The following is a 16,475-nucleotide window of genomic DNA, read 5'->3' as shown; positions in this document are numbered from 1 at the left end:
ATAACGGCGCCTATCTCCTAGGGTTACTGTGAGGCACGAGTGAGGATGTACACAAACCCTGTAGTAGCCCGGAGGTGAGCCGCCCACATCCCTCTTTGTCTGCGGACTGCCACCCAAAGCCGCTGGGGGTGCAGGCAGTGCACCACCTCCGGCTACCAGCTCCCTCAGGGTCTGCCTCAGCTGACAAGAGCAGCTTTCCCCAGGCCACCCCTTCCTGCCTTTCTGCATGTGACGATCCCCGTCTGGTGACAGAGGCCTGCAATTCTGGCACAAAGCAGGGCACCGAGACTGCAAATAGTCACCGCAGGGCTTCCTACCAGGTTGGCTGAGACCTTTACAACCTCTTCCTCTACCCAGTCGTGCTTCCTTCCCTTCTTAGATGTTGCTCCCCAGTGAGCATCTCACACCCCAAATTCCACGTCAGAATCTGCTTCCAGAGAACCAAACATGCAACAGAGCTTTTTTAAGTACCCCAGGGTTTCTATAATGTGACTAAGAGCAGAGGCCAATTCTGGTTTAGAAAAAAGAAACTTTACACCCATAAATTTTGTTGTTTTTTTTTTTTTTTGCTTTTGCTGGGTTTGTTGTTGTTGTTTTGCATACATGCCATTTATTTCAGGTATTCAAAGTCTGGTGACTCATTCATATTCACTAAATACGTACAGAACACAATGTCCTGTGGGCAACCTGCTGGAGGTCACAGGAGTCCTGTGCACTGATTATAGTTTAGGTTCTTCTATCGCTGTAGCTGTGATTCTACATGGTGGCACTGCTGCTCGGGGCTTTGGAACTGGGTGAGGAGCTTTTGATTGTTACAGTGGTTGCAGGGCTCTGTTGAAATCTGGGGAGGGGAGAGTAGGAAAGCTAGACTCCTCCAATGCTCTAGAAGGTCCCTCTTGATCATGTCCCATACAACTTTCATAAAGGTGAAGAAACAAAGTTTATATAATTGAGTCTAGATCTTAACTATGCATTTCATAGAAAATGTTGTCCAGTTCTAAATACACTAAATTTGTCAGGAATTTGATTACCCTATAAATCAAGAGAGGATGTATTTATTCTATTCAGAACTTTACCAAGAATTTTTTGTCATCTCCAAAAATGATGATAGTTTCAGGAATGTCACTCATGATTATTGAGTCACCTCTGTAACAAACCTATATTGGTCTACATTTATAGTTGTCTTATTCTTAGTGATAAACATAAAAAGATTTATTTAGCCCTTATTTCTAAGGCTTTATACATAAAATTATTGATAATACCCAGTTGAATATTTCTTAAACCTAATTTATCTGATTATTTCATTATGTCTTCTAATGTAGCTGTATACATATTAAAATATAAGCTATAAATTATTTTCATTTTTTCCTTCTTTATATATAGTTGGAGTCTTGTGATTTTTTTTAAAATATTGCGTGTAAGTGAGGTCTATTATCTATGAGTTTCATTTCAGGAAGTAAAGAGGATGTTGCAAAACATATACAAGGGGATGTTGAATGTGACAGAGTTGGAAACTACTGCCTCACAGAATTGGTTCTAAAACTGGGGTCTGAGGCCCACCTGCCACAGAAACATCTGTGGCAATCATTAAAAAATCTAGGTTCTTACGGAGAGCCTGATTGGCTCAGTCAGTAGAGCATGTGACTCTTGATCTCAGGGTTGTGAGTTCAAGCCCCACATTGGGCAAAGAGATTACTTAAAATCTAAATATACTGCGTTTTTTAAAAATCTATGTTCCTAAATTCCAACTCACCAAAATGTTCTCTGAGGCTAGAACCCAGGAATCTGGATTTTTTCCAAAGCTCCCCAGGTGAATGTGATGCTCACCCAGGCTTGGTAGCCACAGCTACAGAGGAGAGAGGGTGCACCAAGCCATCACCTAGCCTGGGGTGCTCACGGTCTAAAAGGGAAGGGCAAAATTTTAAGTATAACATCAGGAGCATAATTGTCAAGTGCCATGAAAAGAAACCAACTAAGTGCCTATTCTCACCCTAGAGAATTCAAGAAAGGGAGACACTAGCCTACAAGGGGTGTCTAGAAGAGGGTTTACTGGAGTGAGGGTCTGAGAAACAGTAAGAGAGGGAGCCTCATCTCTGGGGAGCATTACTGCAGAAGCCCTTTGCATATATTATCTCCATCAAAACACCACGCTACTCCCTCTGGAGTAAATACCCTTCCTGCCCAGGTCTTTCAACAGAAAATACTGATGCCTAGAGAAGTCAAGTAACTTAACTCAAGGTTTCAAACTCAGGCCGCACAGCCCAAAGGACAGGGCTTAACCATCCAGCTAATAATACTCAGGACCTGGTCCAAAGGAAGGGAGAGGAGGTGAGTATGGGAAAAGGCCCAAGGAGTTTCAACAAGTATGATTTCTATCCAAAAGCTGCATTTTCATCTTGCTTTTTACCTGTCACCAGCATTCAGGACAACAACAAGAAACTATCATTATTAGGGACTCCTAATATTATTACTGTATTATTCACATACGGCTGGAAAGGCTCTAGGAGGAAAATGGGCATGCAGGAGTCACCAATGCTAATAAGCCACGAATCACAGAAAAGCAACCTAATTGAGGCAATAGCAAAATGGAAGGCGGCTTGGAAGGAGACCTTTCTCGTTGCTTCCACTGACCTAGCAACAGAATAAAGCAGCTTCTGCTTAATCAATTCCCACCTAATCAGAGAGCCACCTTAACACTGTCTCCAGAGCAGCAAATTAGCCTAATAGTGAGTGACTGCACAAATCAGGAGGGTATTGGTGGGAAGGTGGGGATGGAAACAGGCTTGGAGGAAAAGCAATTGGCTAGTGCTAAGGGGTTAAGTGGTGTTTAACTAGCTGTTAAATTGCCAAGTGCTAAGCTTCCCCATTCTAATACAGAAATTGTCAACAATGAATAGAATGAAAATGAAATGCATCAGATTCTGTTTTTATTCTACAACTTGGATGTACATCCAGGTAGACACAAAACTTATTTTTATCACTGAAAAGGGAAAGATCAAGGCTCTTCATAAGCCATTGGTTGTTAACTGTTTTTTAAACACCTAGAATGTAGGGGTGCCTGGGTGGCTCAGTTGGTTAAGCGTCCAACTTTGGCTCAGGTCAGGTCTGATCTCACTGCTCGTGAGTTTGAGCCCGACATTGGGCTCTGTGCTGATAGCTCAGAGCCTGGAGCCCACTTCAGATTCTGTGTCTCCCTCTCTCTCTGACCCTCTCCCGCTCAGCTCACTCTCTCTCTCTCTCTCTCTCTCTCTCTCTCTCTCTCTTTCTCTCTCTCTCTCTCTCTCAAGAATAAACATTAAAAATAAGCTTTAAAAAAACACACACACCTAGAATGTTGTCTGCGTCACAATCACCTAAGAGGCTTGTTAAAACACCGAAGGCTGGGCCTGCCCCCAGAGTTTCAAAAGCCCTAGATTCTGGGTGGAGCCCTAAAATTTACATTTCAAACAATTTGCAGTGGTGCTGTTTCCGCTGACCTGGGGACCACACCACCTAGAATATCTCCAGAGCCTTTTGGAAAGGCGGGGTAGGAGGGGTGGGAAGATGAGAGCAGCTGAGGGTGACCTGGGAGTGGGGCAATCACAGTAAGCAATGGAGGGGCCCCCAATAACACAGGTAAGTTCCATGTATGCTTTAAATCAGTGATTTGTCATATCACTTAAGAATAAAGAGTCTATATGGGGCGCCTGGGTGGTTCAGTCGGTTAAGCGTCCAACTTCGCCCCAGGTCACTATCTCACGGTTCGTGAGTTCGAGCCCCACATCAGGCTCTGTGCCGACAGCTCAGAGCGTGGAGCCTGCTTCGGATTCTGTGTCTCCCTCTCTCTCTCTGGAGCCTGCTTCGGATTCTGTGTCTCCCTCTCTCTCTCTGTCCCTCCCCTGCTCATGTGCTCTTGCTCTCTCTCTCAAAAATAAACATATATATATAAAAAAAAAAAAAGAATAAAGAGTCTATAACTATAAGCCAACGTGTAATGGCCACTACATATCCGTGGAAAAAGAGACTGAAATGAAAACAGAGAAGACTTTCACTTTTCATGAGTGTGAAATGAGATTGGTGAACCAAAGGGGAAGTCAGAATATGTCACAAGGGATACGAGGTCCCAGGTCAGAGACAGATGAATGGCTACTCCTCCGTCTGCAGGACCCTAAGGAAAATTCACTGGCTCCACATTGCTCCTTCCCTCTGTTGATTTATGGTCTTGCCATGATGAAAACCCCAGATCCACAGTCTGAAGAAGACCTGGCTTCTGCAATGAATAAAACTGTAGTTTGGCCAGCCACATTCAGCAGGGTTACCCAGTGGTAACCAGTCAAAATCAGACTTCAGGCTTCTTTTGGATCAGCCTTACGCTGACCTGGCAAAGATAATGCAGGTAAGGCAGGACCAAACTACTTTGTGCATTATCATGGGCAATGCGAATTTCTTCTGCTAAGCTGGAGCACGACTAACACCAACGTGTCATACCTTTTTCCCATGGCCCCTCCAACTTCCAGGTACATTGCCAGGAGACCAGACGTTTCTGGATGAAGATTTCCAATCAAGGCACTGCTTTGTGGCCCTAACTTTTATTAACCAAAAAGACTAAAAGTCCCTTCTGCCCATCTTCTCTTCATCCTTTTCCTTTCCCTCAGGGATGAAATGCGGGTCAGCAGCAAGCAAGTGTCTCAAATCTCTGAGCAGAGACCTTTGGCCTTGGAAACATTTGGAGCAGAAACAGGTGGTGTGGTCTGGAGCAAACATTCAAGAGAAGAAAATACCAAAAACTCGGAGAGGAGAATGTCTCCACATGGAATTCTCATTTGCATTTCATGCAGTCTCCAATTTTTCCATGTCCCTTCAAAGGTTAGGTTCTCATATGGTATGCTGTGAGCAGGTCAGGCTGCTCGAGGGTTTTTTCTTCTGGTTTCAGGCTGGGTAATATTTCATAACCACATGATTGCAGGGCTGAGCTTAGCAGTGCTGTATTTAAGAGACGATTGCATATCCATCATTCAGACCACATTTCAAAGACTGATAAAATATTGCTTCTGTGGATTTAAGAGAAGGTGATAAAGCATTTCCCTCTCCTAACTAACAAGACTGTGAGGGTCACTTCCTAATACAATGCCAGGGGCCCTGCCTGTACACAATGAAAATGCATTTCTAACTGGAAGATGGCTGAGAAACCGTATCGCACAGTCTAGGCAGTAAATAAGTCATTGCTTCTCTACTGTATATCATGGTTAGATTATTTGTCCTAAAACACAACTTTGCACAACCCACACACCTGATCAAGTCTTCCGTGGCTCTGCTCAGAATCCACACCTCCTAGACGTCTTCCAGGGGCCTGCACACCGCAGTCCATTCTCTCCAATCCACCTCCCGCAGCTCCTGTGCAAACCCTCTGCTCCAGTCAAACCAGTCCTGGAAATCCTGCACAGAGACCCCCACCTCTTCTCTCTTGCATTGCTGAGCTCCACCCCAAATGCCCCCACCCTCTTTCTTCCCAGTTTGTCAATCTTCTACCATGAGGCATTTAAAAACCAGGTGGGGACACCTGGGTGGCTCAGTCAGTTAAGCGTCTGACTTCGGCTGAGGCCACGATCCCATGGTTTGTGGGTTCAAGCCCCGCATCGGGCTCCATGCTGACAGCTAAGAGCCTGGCACCTGCTTCAGATTCTGTCTCTCTCTCTCTCTTAAAAATAAACACTGAGAAAATTTAAAAAACAACAACAACAACAACAGCTCAAATCACATATCCTCCACAAAGCTGCTCTTCAGGAAACATCCCTCCCTGGACACTCTCCTCACCCCCATATCCCGACTGCCATGAGAGTGACAGGCCCGCCCTGTACACGGGCTGTCCTGCACTGTGGCTTCTCTGCTTCCACATGCTCCCACCTTGCCGCAGCTGGACTGTGAACCCCGGGAACACTGCCTCCTCCCCAGCATCTCCCCTGGTCCCCTCTCATGGTGCCATGAGGTTTGTTGCCATCACTTCAGCAATCACCACCCTAAGAATTTGGTCCTCCCTAGGACTTAGGGTTTATGCTATACTTCTGTCTCTAAACGATCTTATTTCTCTTCCTTGGTGTCCAATCACTGCCCTCTCTTTTAACCCCGGGCATGTGACAGGTCTGCCAATTCACTCTGTCCCTAGGGCTGTTGAACAGCTTAATGAGTGTTTAACAGAAGAATCATAAGAGGCGATTGCTAGGTTGGAAAAAATCACCCTGGGTCCCAGGAGGCTATGTGCAGTTTACAGACAGGAAACCGGCAACAGGGAAAAAAAAGATTAGTGTGAAGAATAAGGGGGCTAGGCTCCCCTCCACCTCAGCAGCAGTGCCTCCAAGAAACAAAAAGGAAAGCATCTGGCTAGAATGTGGACGGAGACCGCTGAGATGGGAAAACTGCACACACAACAAAAGCACAAAGGTTTGCAAAAGGCACAGTTCGCTCCCCATCCCCCATCACCAAGAACTCAACAGGAACGCTAGCCATTTGCACTCAGCACATCTGTTTTCAGTTACCTGTGCCTGAACCACAAACTCAACAGAGAAATGGAGAGATTTTGAGCTGACTCCACGGTTTAAGGTCGGATGGGGCAGATTATGCAGAGGCAGAGACAGAGTGAGGAAGCCTTCAGCCACTGCTGTGCCATGTTCACGGTCCTGACAGGCCACACCGATGACATTTCAGTGGGCCAGGAACTGTTCTTTCATTGCCTGGACTGCTGAAAAAGTTAAGAGCTGCCAAGGAGTATCACTATCGCTTGATAAACACAGCTACCCATGTTAGTCAACCACTAATTAATAGGTTAACTTACAATTAACAGTTGCATGTTACCAATCCATTCCCAACATATTTATCCTTTCTGCTTCCATTGTTCTATCTTGCTACTATCTTCCTAAACCTCTCCAGCTAAGATTATGTTTTTCCTTATTGAAAAAGTCTTTGACTACTAGAATCTTCTCTACATTAATTCCTAAGCCCTGGTTCTGTTCACAACATGGGCTCTCCAGGCTCATAAAAATACTTCCAGGAATAACATTCCTTTCCTTTCAATGAATTGGGGATACAGCATATTGTCCACAGATAGATGCGGCCAAGTGGGAAAGACAGTCATTAACGGTGTTTTCCCTTCCATAAAACCCACCACATTTGGTGCTGGAGTTAAGTAAATACAATCTTGTTATCACTGAGCTACTTTTTGGAATAGCACAATATTGGAAATCTCTCCATACCAAGATCCACACCCCTCCCTTTTCAGACATTGCCCTGGCCTACATAAGACTGGTACAGTTGCCAAGCTTTACCTTCCCCCGACCCTTACTGCCCCTTTATTGCTGTAAACACAGCTGCAAGAGAGAAATGTAATTTTAAATATCCACTTTGGTAATAGGGATCCCAATGACTTCATTGGTACTTTAAGCTTTTTTTGAGAAATTGTTACCAATTATTAAAATATATATTTTCTTGACAAGTATTGTCATCCAAGTACTTAATTTGTTGGGCTTTCAATAGTTGAGTTTCCGTTAAGAACACATTTCTTTTGTAGGGAAACATTAAATATTTACTATAATTAAAAAGGCACATCATGCTAGTCATTGTTTCACTATTAGTTCTTACTTGAATTGCTTTACATGGAAACACAAAGATTAATACTGAAATTTCAATACAGATTATATCTAGGGGCTCTGCCCAGAGATGACATGAAATATACAGGACTCAATAAATATTTATTGAGTGGAAAAATGAATTGTATGCCATTCTGTTTGTTCCTAAGGGAATTCATCATAATGGGCTTTTTAAATTGATTAGGTCTTACTGTAAGGAAATTTAAACAGTATAGTTTGGTGTCACCTGGGCTGTGTCAGAGAAGGGTAACCAAGTTCTGAGACAGGGGTCGCCAAACTCTCCCACCAGTCTCCACGTGGGAGAAATGAACCTGGGTGAGGGGGAATCTGAGTGACACTTAGAAACTTACACAAAAGATACTCTTCCATAGAAGTATTCCAATGATGTTTCCCTCTCTTAAAAAAAAAAAAAAAAAAACCTACCAAGAGAATTATAAAAATAATTCAGATATAAAACAGATATAGAGCACCACTAGTTAACTTGCCAAGTAATCATCTGAAAGCTGCTATGTTTTTAATTCATAAAAGCAGAGGCCCTAGTGTGTTCTCTGCATAGAAAAGTAGGGGCTTCTCTCACTGATCATCCATCTGGCTTCTCCTCTTGCTCAGAGAACTTACCCACTTCCACCATTTTACCCACCATCTATTTTAATTACTGCTCATTCCACTCCAACTGTTTCATCTTCATTCTCCCCAGATGTAAAAGGAAAACTCTCCCTGGATGTAAAAGGAAAGTAAAAAGCTGGGCTCAATCCCTCTCCTGCAAACCTGCTAAAATTCCCAACGTCATGCCTTTCGTCTTCCCGGGGTGGTCCTTGGATCTGCCCCACACACTCAGGATTCATCGTGCTCCATCAAAACCCCTCCAACATCCCCGCCTGGAACTCTCTGAACTGAACTACCTTTATCCAATCTTCATATATGACTGAGCTCAGTTTAGCATTCAAAATACACACACACACACACACACACACACACACACGCACGCACGCACACACACACACACACACTAGCAGTAACTGTCCCTCCCCATGCTCCTTCAGCCTTTCTCCAATGCCTCCAAGTAAAAACATTCCACTGGAAAACATGGTAGACGTTTTAGTGTCTACAATTGTATCAGAATCATTTTATATGGTTTTAGACAGAACACTGATTGAGAATTAACACTGACCAACAAGTCCCATGCTGTAGAAAGTTTACCACAGATTGAAACAAGATTTAAACTTTCCTTCCACTGCTGGGAACAAGATGAGGGAAAGTTATAAGCAAGCAAGTAGCAGTTTCAAATTCCCAGAAGGCTTTTAGAGTAATATATACATTTTAAATTCCAAGGAAAAAGTTTGCCTGCATTTCTTTAAAAGAGGAAATACCAGTCAAACTACACCCCATCACATTATCCCTCAAAATACAGTTAGCAAGTTAGCAACATCATTTCCTCACTTTCCAAACACATCTGCTGCTAGATTCAGCAAAAGACTTACTTTACATCCTATTGCTGGCTTTGAAAATTACCAGCCTCAAAAGAAATTTGATGTGATTTACCTAGGGGTTGGTGCCTTATACAAGGGCTGACAATGGTTTTCCGGTTTTAATTAAGCAAAGTAACTCCCATTTCGCCAAGAGGAAGAAAATGAATTGACTGCAAGACAGTTATCTCCAAAAAAATGTCCAGGATGTTGTCTCCTTGCTGGATTGAGGGGTACAGGCAAACTAAAGCTAAGATGCTTTCATATAATTTATAATATTAAAATATCTACATTTCTCTGGAGAAAATAAAGTAACCTCACATGAACAAATGTGTAACATGTTCATTTCATATAAGATCAACTCCCAAAGTACCTCCAAACATGGACAGACATTAAGAGATCCAACTCACTTTAGTGAAATGCATTTACAAACAACATCAAAGAACTGCATGAAGAGAATGAATGAAAGTCCCTTGGGCCTCTGGCAGGCTATCAGGATTTCTCTGAGCTTTCCCTGCAATTTGGTCTAGAGGTTTCCAACTATCATTCCCCCAGAATATCCATATCCTACGACCAGGTCCGAATTGCCTTACCACGAAAACTGAACAATGGAGTCCTTTTCTTAATTCTCAAAATAATAAAAATAATAATAATATCATCATCATCATCATAAAATGATATATGGCATTTACTCTTTTGTATTTTGTAACTTTCCCATTAATTTCTCTACAACCTTAGCAACCTACCACCACAAGATCTCACAAGAAATTAAGGCAACATGTGGTCAAAAACCACATGTGTATTTAAATGAAATCCTAGAAATGATTCCTTACACAATTTTAAGTTGTTAAATTTTAAGATATGAAGACCAGCAACACCCACAATAGAAATCTATTTTCTGCTAGTGAAGCAGGGCCTTTTTCATAAGACAGAAGTGGTGAAATTTCAGTTTTGTGGCACTCCAAGAAATGTGCATCTCAAAGCCCACCCAGGAACTTCACATCCTGAGTGAGTTTGAGTATCACCCACCAGCCTCTAGCCAAATCCCTCAATCCTTCTACAACACATTCTGCAGGAAGTGATGAAAAGTTAGAGTTTGAGTTACATAAGGCCTATGGCCCCTGGTGAGTCACATTGCAAAATGTCCACCAACAAGTTCCACAAACCCTCCTCCTGTGAGAATGTGGCTGGGACCATGGAGGCTAAGAGTTAGTCAATGGAGCAGGTCCAATGCCATAAAATGCTACCTGTGGCATGGAGCTCCAACCTGTTCCTCTTCTGGGTCATGATCCATACACAGCAGGCCTGCCTGTGATAGAGCAACTGGAGAAAATGGTGCAAAGTGTGGGAAGCCATGGGTTAAAGTGATTTGCTAAACTATGGGAAATATTCTAGCTGGATGTTGGAGCTTTAATGCTTGCTTGGCTCTAATGGAGCAATGACTCCCGCTCCTCTCTCATAAACATGCTAAGTAGATTTTTACTTTCACAAGAACCTACACCCTTCTGTGGCTTTATGACTTACTTCCACCACCAAGAGTCTCTTACGCTATTAACAGCCTAGTGTCACAGCCCTAAAGACTTGGACTGTTTGTGAGTCTCGGGCATGCCCCCTTCACAAGTTCCTGCAAAATAAACCCTGGTTAAATGGATTATAGAAAAACAAAAAGAAGAGAAAACACAAAAACCCATGTATGGCTGATAGAGAACCTGTACAGAGCTTTTAAAAAATCAATAAAATGATGGGGCGCCTTAGTGGCTCAGTCAGTTAAGCGCCGGCTCAGCTCTGGTCACTATCTCATGGTTTGGTTCCTGGATTCAAGCCCCGAGTCGGGCTCTGTGCTGACAGCTCAGAGCCTGGAACCTGCTTCGGATGCTGTGTCTCCCTCTCTCTCGCTGAGCCTCCCCTGCTCGTGTTCTGCTCCTCTCTGTCTCTCAAAATTAAATAAACGTTAAAAAAATGTTTTCAGTCAATAAAATGACATAGTATCAGATTCTGATAAAAAGAAGAGATTTCAGTGTAGTCACTTCTGGGAACCCTCTGCCAGCTTCATCACTGAGTACCAGTGCAAGCAATTCAACCATTCCATCTCCCACATGAAAAGCCTGATCCACAGCTAGCTCTGGGAGAGTCTGAGAGTACTACCCCCTTAATTTACAAAGTAAAATGGTAAGCTGACCTGTTCTGCACAAGGGAGAGAACACTTCCATTTGACCACTGCACCTGGTCTACATTTGCTGCTCCACAAGAGTTCCCCAATGGCACCATTAAAGCACATTATCCTTTCTAAACATCTTTGCCTCAATAGATTCCAGTTCCACCTTCCACCTGAGCCTGTTTCTATTTAATACCAGTTCTCTCAATTTGAAAGCAATCCCTTTTTATTTAATCCAGGATCTCCCAAAATGCTATCAAAATGGCAACCAAAGTTGACTTAAAGAATTCTTTAAGGAATTTCTAAGGACAGAAAAAAATGTCCTTCTACTTCCTCCACCTTGAATTTTTTTTTAATGCTTCTCTTTGCTTCTCCCAGAGATATCTAAGCTGACTTTAAACAATGCAAAGTACTTTTTTGTTTGTGAAGCTGAACAAGTTGGTTTCCATTCAAACTGTTGGAAAATACCAAATTTTGATAAGCATGAAAAGGCCACATAATAGAAACTCTCTGAGATTCATTGAAGTTCCCAAATTTTCTTATCCTATTATATCCTTTTTAAAAAGAATCTATCCAACTACATGACATTGTGGAAAAAGCAGAACTATGGAGACAATGGAAAGATCAGTGGCTGCCAGGAGCTAGGGGGGACAGAGGGTGAACAGGCAGAACACAAAGGATTTTCAGGGCAGTGGAATTACTCTGTATGATACGATAATGGCGGATATATGTCATTAAATATTTGTCAAAACCCACAGAATGTACGAGACCAAGAGGGAACCCTAACGTATACTATGGACTTTGGATAATAATGATGTGTCAGCGCAGGTGCGTGGATGTAACAAACGCACCCCTCTGGCACTGGGTGTAAATAGTGGGGGATGGAAGGGGTGAGGTGGGGCAGTGAGTATAAGGGAACTCTGCACCTTCTGCTCAATTTTGCTGTGAACCTAAAACTGCTCTAAAAATAAAATCTATTTTTTTAAAAAGGATTTTATACTACTGGATGCCCTATATACTCTAATAGCTACCCCTTAACTGAAAAAAGGGGGCAGAAGAGTCAAGAAAGAGGTTAAATCTCCCGCAGCCCAAAAAGGAAAAGTGTAAGAAAAAGCCACGGTGCTGTAGGGCCTGCCTTGTGACGTCACAGAATACTTGGCAGAGGATGCATGTTTCTGTTTGGTCTGGAGCTGAGCAAGAGAGGAACCAGCAATGCTAGTCATCAGATCCCAGCATTCTCTTCGAAGAACCATTTTCAACGCTGGTGAAGCACTGTGGCACTGCACGGAAAAGCCAGACAGATCCATTCAACATACACGTGCAAACGTACATCACTCTGAATTTTATATCCAAATAGTTCACCTCGTTTTTTGTAAAGTAACTGCCCAGTAGAATATAAATTCTCAATTTACAAAATCAGGGGACGTGTTAGCCAATTCAGGAATTAAACAAACCAAAGTTGCTGTCAGATGTACTCCTGCAAGCAATTGGTTTGTCAAAGATCAGATATAAAGCAGGATCTGGGTCTTCAAATATAAGAAATTAGCTTTCTGAGGCGCCTGGGTGGCTCAGTAGGTTAAGCATCCGACTTCGGCTCAGGTCATAATCTCACGGTCTGTGAGTTTTGGAGCCCTGTGTCAGGCTCTGTGCTGACAGCTCGGAGCCTAGACCCTGCTTCAGATTCTGTTTCCCTCTCTCTTTCTGTCCCTCCCCTGCTCATGCTCTGTCTCTCTCTCAAAAATAAAAACAATAAACATTAAAAATTTTTTTAAAAAAGAAGAAATTAGCTTTCCAATACATCAAATTCTAATTAAATTTTAAAATCTAACGAGGAACACCATTACTGACATCCTACTATTACTCAATCAGTTGCACAGAGTGAAACATAAGGAGGGCACGTAGAGACCTGATTCAACACGCCCAAGAGGAAGTCTTCATGAACACCAAATAAAGCTTCAAATGTTGCAGAGATAAGCTGCCCAAATATTCAAACACACAAAACCAACTTATCATCAAGTATTGACATACTATAATTGTCCTGCAGAAACACAGAGATCATGATGGGGCTCCTGGGTGGCTCAGTCAGTTAAGCATCCGACTTCGGCTCAGGTCATGATCTCGTGGTTCATGGGTTCAAGTCCTGTGTCAGGCTCTGTGCTGACAGCTCAGAGCCTGGAGCCTCCTTCGGATTCTGTGTCTCCCTCTCACTCTGCCCCTCCCCAACTCGTGCTCTGTCTCTCTCTCTCCCTGTCTCTCTCTCTCTCTCAAAAATAAGCATAATGGGGCGCCTGGGTGGTGCAGTCGGTTAAGCGTCCGACTTCAGCCAGGTCACGATCTCGCGGTCCGTGAGTTTGAGCCCCGCGTCAGGCTCTGGGCTGATGGCTCGGAGCCTGGAGCCTGTTTCCGATTCTGTGTCTCCCTCTCTCTCTGCCCCTCCCCCGTTCATGCTCTGTCTCTCTCTGTCCCAAAAATAAAAAAATAAATAAATAAATAAATAAAAATAAAAATAAAAATAAGCATAAAAAAAAAGAAACACAGAGATCATGAAAGAAATGTTAATGAATTAGTTAATTAAAGGCTAGTTAATTTACAACATGTTTATAAAGACCTCTACATATCCCTCCACCTTACCTTCAAAAGTTAAAGTTTTAACACATATTAGTCTAGTTTTTCAAAAATGCAAGCACAGCCTTCAAAAGCAATCTGTATTGCCTATGACACTTGACTAGTGTGTCTGTCATTCACACTTGAGGTGACCCAGTGACCCATATTTGGCCAACTGATGGGGCTACAGGGGCAGGGGAATGCAGGCCACCAGCTGTGATGACATCAGCCCATCCAAGGTTGCCTCTCTAGAGTAGTGAGCTTTACCCAGGCGGCCTTGGACCCCTGGAGCCCATGAAGACTTTGCGAGAGGTTTGCAGGCATGGGTTATTTTGTGGGTATCACATTCCAGACCTCTACTTCCATATGTCCACATTGCTAAAAGTCATGTGTTTGTGGCTGAGGCATCACTCTGCTGTTGTTTCCCATTTTCCTCTTCACGATCTTCCCTCAAAAAGTAGACTTACTTCTCACCCGTTCTGATTCGGACCAAGGGAATTGTCCCTACGGTGTAAAAATGTCTGGTAGAGAAAGGGCACGTTCAAGATACTTGAGTCAGGAGAACTTCCTTTAATTCACACCTCCTTTCCTTCCATTAACTTCCTTTAACAGCATTCCAGCAATAAGTTAGGGTATGCTATCATGAACTAATTTAAACCAGGAAACAAAGCCTCATCAAACAATTAAGAAACACACCTCAAATAAGAATGTTTAACTTGTGCATGTTTTACTAATAATTTATCAATCTTTGTGATATATTTATGTTTTGATAAATAGTAGTATAATAATTATTACAAAGAGAAACTCAATCCAGGAATTTATATAACTCTTAGCACCTTAGGATCATATTTTTATTGCAAAGTACCAAAGGATAATTGGGGCTTTTTAAATGTACTATATTTGGATAAAATTCTGTGTGAGGAAGTGGAATGGAAGTATTGAATTCAAGGAGAAAAGGGAACAATGTAAAATTTCCAACTATTAAGGAAGAGCTTGCTCGTGTGTTTTGTAAGTGATGATGGGGCACATCAAATCACAACAGCGTTTAAATTCCATTCAATACAATCCAAACAGTGATATCACCTTTTCATTTTAAAAGTCAATATTTACGTTATGCCAGGAGTGATACATATCCTTTGTACCTTTCTAACTTTATGATGGAAAACTTCAGATGTCAACCTAAAAAATGTGCAAGGGGATACATTGTTTGCAAAAACCTTTTGGGAGTGGAAGTTGGGGGTAAAAACATTGCAGAGGTGCTCATAAGCATCAGTAGATGGCCTGGGGTGGCCCTCCCTTCTGTCTACCCAGGATCAGTGGTGGGAAGCATATTCTGCTTCCCTTGGGCTCAACTAAACTAGAGACTTAAACGAAGAACCCACATTAACAGTCACTTCCTGGAGCTCCTGGGTGGCTCTGTAGGTTAAGCATCTGACTCTTGACTTCAGCTAAGCTCATGATATCGCAGTTTGTGAGTTTGAGCCCTGCATTGCACTCCATGCTGACAATGCAGAGCCTGCTTGTGATTTTCTCTCTCCCTCTCTCTCTGCCTGTCTCTCTCTCTCTCTTTCAAAATAAATAAACTTAAAAAAAAAAGTCACTTCCTATGTAAGTGACTGTCCCAGTTAAAGCCAGTCTAACCTCTTGCAATTACAAAAAAATAAGATAAAATAATAAGCAAACATTTCTTTCTATTTTCTTGACTGGAGAGGGAGGGAGCTATTTCAGGTCTGTTCATGTCATGACACACTGAACTATTAGTCATACAATTCTTTCATTTTTTTTTAAGTTTATTTATTTATTTTGAGAAAGAAAGTGCAAGTGTGGTAGGGCCAGAGAGAGAGAGGGAGAGAGAGAATCCCAAGCAGGCTTCGTGCTGTCAGCGTGGAGCCCGATGTGGGACTTGAACCCACAAACAGTGAGATCATGACCTTAGCCGAAATCAAGAGTCAGACACTTAACCAACTGAACCACCCAGGTACTGCTCAGCCACATAATTCTTGATTGTATACATTTAACAAGGTACTAAGAAAAAAATCCACTAAAAACTCGGCAATATTTGCTACCTTCAATCCTTACGTTCAGGCTATTTACATAACAAAAAATTAATCATGTTCTATCCTTCCTGTCTTTGTGGTAAACTTTGCAGGATGAGGAAAGAAGGTAAACAGTAAGGAACTGAGAGTGAAGGCAGGGAAGAAGGAAACACAGCAGCAGAAACTGGCACTAGATCATTCATTCATTCAATAGTCCTTGCTAACCTAAACTCGAGTGAACCACAGCCTTGCATACTAAAAAGTAGGGGTGCAAACATTTTCCCCCAGAAGTGAACAGCAAATAAATGGCTTAGCTCCAGCCTTCCCAAGCCACACATTAATCAAGGAGCTAAAAACGGATTAAAACCAGAAGTGAGAGGCTCAACGGAGAAACTTGCCTCCTTCCATGTAAGAAGGAAAATGAAAGTGCTCTTTAGATACATCTGCATTTAGACACATCTAAAGATTAGGCAATTCTGTGACAAACATTCCCTTCAGACGGCAATTTCACATACTTCTCATAAAATTCTAAATAAGAAAACAGAGTACATCGTAGAGGTACTTTGGGGGTGAGAGTGTGGGAAAACCCTAGTGT

General features: G+C 42.5%; 1 protein-coding gene and 1 non-coding gene across 11 annotated transcripts in view; one reads left to right on the top strand and one right to left on the bottom strand.

Moving 5' to 3' along the window:
- Positions 1–16,475, bottom strand: part of ANKRD44 (ankyrin repeat domain 44) — a 324,230-nt gene that overhangs the window by 290,630 nt on the left and 17,125 nt on the right. The window lies entirely within an intron of this gene.
- TRNAK-CUU (transfer RNA lysine (anticodon CUU)) lies at positions 1,614–1,686 on the top strand. Its single transcript has one exon. It is a non-coding gene; the product is annotated as a tRNA-Lys (tRNA).

Source organism: Panthera pardus, unplaced genomic scaffold, assembly GCF_024362965.1.
Source record: "Panthera pardus isolate Hobbes unplaced genomic scaffold, ASM2436296v1 HiC_scaffold_10, whole genome shotgun sequence".
NCBI lineage: Eukaryota > Metazoa > Chordata > Mammalia > Carnivora > Felidae > Panthera > Panthera pardus.
This window is presented reverse-complemented; position numbering and strand designations above follow the sequence as displayed.